The following is a 5,100-nucleotide window of genomic DNA, read 5'->3' on the forward strand; positions in this document are numbered from 1 at the left end:
CAACAATGGTCCACCTAACCAACAGCGAGCAGCTCGCCCCATTGGCACTTACGACCGTCCCAACATTCATGGTCATAGATTGGGAATCCGAGCACCCGCCGTGGCAGCCAACAACTTTGAGATCAAGTCAGGACTCCTCAACGTGATTGAGAACAACAAGTATCATGGCTTGGCTCTAGAGGATCCATTTGATCACTTGGACAGGTTCGACAGCTACTGTGGGTTGTCAAAAACCAATGGTGTGTCCGAAGATGCCTTAAAGCTCAAGCTATTCCCTTTCTCTTTGGGGGATAAGGCACGTCAGTGGGAGAAGTCTCTACCCAGCGACTCCATTACCACTTGGGATGACTGCAAGAAAGCATTCTTGGAGAAGTTCTTCTCTACTTCAAGAACTGCTAAGCTGAGAAACGAGATCTCCAGCTTTCAACAGAAGGGCTTGGAAGGTTTCAGTGAAGCCTGGGAGAGATTCAAGGGCTATCAAGCTCAATGCCCACACCATGGTTTCTCTAAGGAGAGCTTGCTGAGCACATTCTACCGTGGTGCTCTCCCTAAGTACAGAGCCAGACTGGATACAGCTAGTAATGGGTTTTCTTGGGGAGAACTGAGGAGGATGCAGAGGAGCTGGTTGACAACATGGTTAAGAGTGATGCAGTCTACAGTGGAGACCACGACAGAAGCAGTAGAACTGAGGATAAGCAAACGAGGAAGGAGTTGAAAGCTCTACAGGATAAGATAGACATCCTCCTTGCTGATAAAGCTACCCAAGAGCAGCTGCACTTTGTCGGCAACCCAAGCCAAGAGACACCAGCTGTTGTCCATGAAGTTGAGGGTTTGGAAGGTCAGGAAGAGCTGTGTTTCATCAACAACAATGGTAGCTGGTACAAGAAAGAACCCAACTTTCAGTACAACAACTACCAACAGAAGTCCTATTCCAACAACCAGCAGAGTGGTTATCAGCCTCGGAACAATCAGCAAGGCAGCTATCAACCTCAGCAGAACCCTCCTCCTGGTTTCAACAACAAGGGCAACCATTCTTCCCAACAACAATCTAATCCCTCTACCTCCACTCCTCAAGTCAGCAGCACTGATGCTCTACTGAAACAAATCCTGGAGTCTCAAACAAGAAGTGAGAAGCATGTTGGCTATGAGTTGAAGAATCTTCACTCAAAGGTTGATGGGAGCTACAATGAGCTCAACAACAAGTTCAGAGCTTTGGAGAACCAGTTTGCTGCCATGAACACAAGAGGCAGCTGCTAGAGAAGTACAAAGCTTTGTTTGACAAGCAAATGAGTGAAGTCCAAGTCACAATGCCCATTATAGATGCTTTCATGCTGATCCCTCAATACAGCAAGTTCCTAAAAGATGTTGTAGCTGCAAAGAAGAAAGAGATGGAGGGCATGGTGATTCTCACTCATGAGTGCAGTGCTATCATTCAGAGGCTGGTCATTCCAAAGAAGCTAGAAGATCCTGGATGCTTCACATTACCTTGCGCTCTTGGGCCTATGGTATTTGATAGATGTCTCTGCGATTTGGGAGCCAGTGTCAGCTTGATGCCCCTATCCGTTGCTAAGAAGCTGGGTTTCACTCAGTACAAGAAGTGTAGACTTTCTCTGGTATTGGCTGATCGTTCAGTGAAGTACCCTGTGGGTATCTTGGAGGACCTCCCAGTGATGGTCGGAAATTATGAGATCCCTACAGACTTTGTGGTGCTTGAAATGGGTGAAGAAGCTCAAGATCCTTTAATCCTTGGAAGACCTTTCTTAGCCACAGCAGGAGCTATTGTTAATGTGAAAGAAGGCAAGATTGATCTCCATCTGGGTAAAGGGCACGTTCTGCATTTCGACATCAAGGAAGTAATGAGGAGGCCAACAGTTAAGGACAAGTGTTCTACATCGAAGAGATGGATGCCCTTGCTGATGAACTCCTAGAAGAGTTGTCACTAGAGGACCCTCTACAGCATGCTTTAACTGTAGAGAAAGAGGCTGAGGTGATTGAGAACCTGGAGAGTACTGCCTATGGGATGATGCTGGATTCACACCAGGCGTTTTTCAGTAAGGACCAGTACGAGGAGCTTCCACAGATGGTTCACCAACAAGTCTCAGTCACTCAACGAGAGGACAACCAGCAGGATGACTGGAGTGAACTAAAGGCACCTAAAGTGGAGCTTAAACCTCTTCCCCATGGTGTAAGGTATGCATTCCTTGGTCCTAATGAAACTTACCCTGTCATTGTGAGTAGTGAACTTACTGAGAATGAGCTATCTGAACTTTTGAAAACACTTAAAAGATTTAGAAAGGCAATAGGTTACTCACTAGATGACATCAAGGGGATATCACCCTCTTTGTGCATGCATAGGATACATCTTGAGGATGAATCAATGACTTCTATCGAGCATCAAAGAAGGTTAAATCCTAACCTGAAGGATGTTGTAAAGAAAGAGATTCTTAAACTCCTAGATGCTGGTGTTATTTACCCTATCTCAGATTCTAAATGGGTATCACCTGTGCATGTTGTACCAAAGAAAGGTGGTATCACTGTGATCAAGAATGACAAGGATGAATTGATACCAACAAGAACCATCACAGGTCATAGAATGTGCATTGATTACCGAAAACTAAACTCTGCATCTAGAAAGGATCATTTTCCACTACCATTTATTGATCAGATGCTTGAGAGACTTGCGAATCACCCATTCTATTGTTTCCTTGATGGATACTCAGGATTTTTCCAAATCCCCATACATCCCAATGATCAAGAGAAAACGACATTCACATGTCCCTATGGCACCTTTGCATATCGAAGGATGCCATTTGGTCTATGTAATGCTCCAGCTACCTTTCAAAGGTGCATGATGTCAATTTTCTCTGATCTGATTGAGGATGTTGTGGAGGTATTCATGGATGATTTCTCTGTCTACGGATCTTCGTTTTCTGCTTGTTTGTCAAATTTGTGCAGGGTCCTACAGAGATGTGAAGACACCAACCTTGTGCTGAATTGGGAGAAGTGTCACTTCATGGTCAAAGAAGGGATTGTGCTAGGACACAAGATTTCAGAGAAGGGGATTGAGGTGGATAAAGCCAAAATCGATGTTATGGTTGGTCTGCCTCCACCAAAGACAGTGAAAGACATCCGGAGTTTTCTTGGTCATGCTGGATTCTACAGGAGGTTCATCAAGGACTTCTCCATGATCACTAGACCTTTGACCAGGTTGCTGTGCAAGGAAGCTACCTTCAGTTTTGATGTGGAATGTCTACAAGCTTTCAAGAAGCTGAAGGGTGAACTCGTTAGTGCCCCAATTGTCCAGCCACCTGATTGGGATCTCCCTTTTGAGATCATGTGTGACGCCAGTGACTATGCTGTGGGAGCTGTTCTGGGGCAGAAGAAAAATGGCAAAACCCATGTGATCTACTATGCCAGCCAAACCCTCAATGATGCTCAAATGAGGTATGCCACAACAGAGAAGGAGATGCTGGCAATTGTTTTTGCCTTTGAGAAGTTCAGGAGCTACTTGGTTGGGTCTAAAGTCATTGTCTACACAGATCATGCTGCCTTGAGACACCTTCTGGCCAAGAAAGATGCAAAACCCAGGCTTTTGAGGTGGATCCTTTTGCTCCAAGAGTTTGATATGGAGATCAAGGACAAACCAGGAGTTGAGAATGGAGTAGCTGATCATTTGTCCAGGTTGAGGATAGAGTCTGGTGTCCCTATTGACGAAGGACTTCCTGAAGAGCAGATCATGGCTATCGAAGCAGTGATAGCAGTTTGTGAGACTGGTAGGAAGCTGGAAGAAGTCAAAGCAACAGAGGAGAAAGAACCTTGGTATGCTGATTTGGTTAACTACCTAGCCACAGGAAGAGAACCTTTGAATCTTGTAGGCTATGCCAAGAAGAAGTTCTACAAGGATGTGAAAAGATATTACTGGGACGAGCCCTACCTCTACATTCTCTGCAAAGATCAACTTTATAGGAGAGTGGTTACAAATGAGGAGATTGATGGGATCCTTGCACAGTGTCATGGATCATCCTATGGAGGACACTTTGCCACCTTCAAGACAGTTGCAAAAGTATTACAAGCTGGATTCTGGTGGCCACACATGTTCAAGGATACACAAGCCTTTGTTTCGAAGTGTGATTCTTGCCAAAGAAGAGGAAACATCACCAAGAGGAATGAGATGCCTCAAAATCCAATCCTTGAAGTTGAAGTGTTTGATGTCTGGGGTATTGACTTCATGGGACCATTTCCATCATCTTTTGGCAACAAATATATCCTTGTGGCTGTTGATTATGTCTCCAAATGGGTGGAAGCCATTGCAAGCCCCACCAATGATGCTAGAGTTGTAATCAAGATGTTCAAGAGCATCATCTTCCCAAGGTTTGGAGTCCCAAGAGTTGTAATCAGTGATGGAGGTTCCCACTTCATTAACAAACTGCTTGAGGGACTTCTCAAGAAGAACGGTGTGAAGCACAAGGTGGCAACTCCTTATCATCCCCAAACAAGTGGCCAAGTTGAGATCTCTAACAGGGAGATCAAATCTATTCTGGAGAAGATTGTGGGGATTACAAGGAAGGATTGGTCCAATAAGCTTGACGATGCACTTTGGGCTTATAGGACAGCGTACAAGACACCACTGGGTACCACACCTTTCAACCTAGTGTATGGGAAAGCTTGCCATCTGCCAGTGGAGCTTGAGTACAAGGCACTATGGGCAATAAAGTTGCTGAACTTTGACATCAAGAGTGCCAAGGAGAAAAGGCTCTTTCAGCTACACGAGCTTGATGAGATAAGAATGGATGCTTTTGAGAACTCAAGAATCTACAAGGAGAAGACTAAGGCTTTCCATGACAAGAACATCCTGAAGAGAGAGTTTAAAGAAGGTGACCAAGTTCTTCTCTACAACTCTAGGCTGAAGTTGTTTCCAGGAAAGCTTAAGTCAAGGTGGTCCGGTCCTTTCAAGGTCAAGGAGGTTAGACCATATGGAGCAATAGTTTTGTGGAGCACTGATGGAAGAGACTTCACAGTCAATGGACAAAGGGTTAAGCTCTACATGGCTACTGCACCAGAGGAAGATGGGGTTTCAACTCCACTGTCTGATCCTACCCC

General features: G+C 45.0%; 1 non-coding gene across 1 annotated transcript; it reads right to left on the minus strand.

The window, feature by feature from the left end:
• Positions 1-397: 397 nt before the first annotated feature.
• On the minus strand, positions 398-504 carry LOC117131570. The gene has a single exon (XR_004454693.1). It is a non-coding gene; the product is annotated as a small nucleolar RNA R71 (small nucleolar RNA).
• Positions 505-5,100: the final 4,596 nt, after the last annotated feature.

The sequence above is a fragment of the Brassica rapa genome, unplaced genomic scaffold (assembly GCF_000309985.2).
Source record: "Brassica rapa cultivar Chiifu-401-42 unplaced genomic scaffold, CAAS_Brap_v3.01 Scaffold1055, whole genome shotgun sequence".
NCBI lineage: Eukaryota > Viridiplantae > Streptophyta > Magnoliopsida > Brassicales > Brassicaceae > Brassica > Brassica rapa.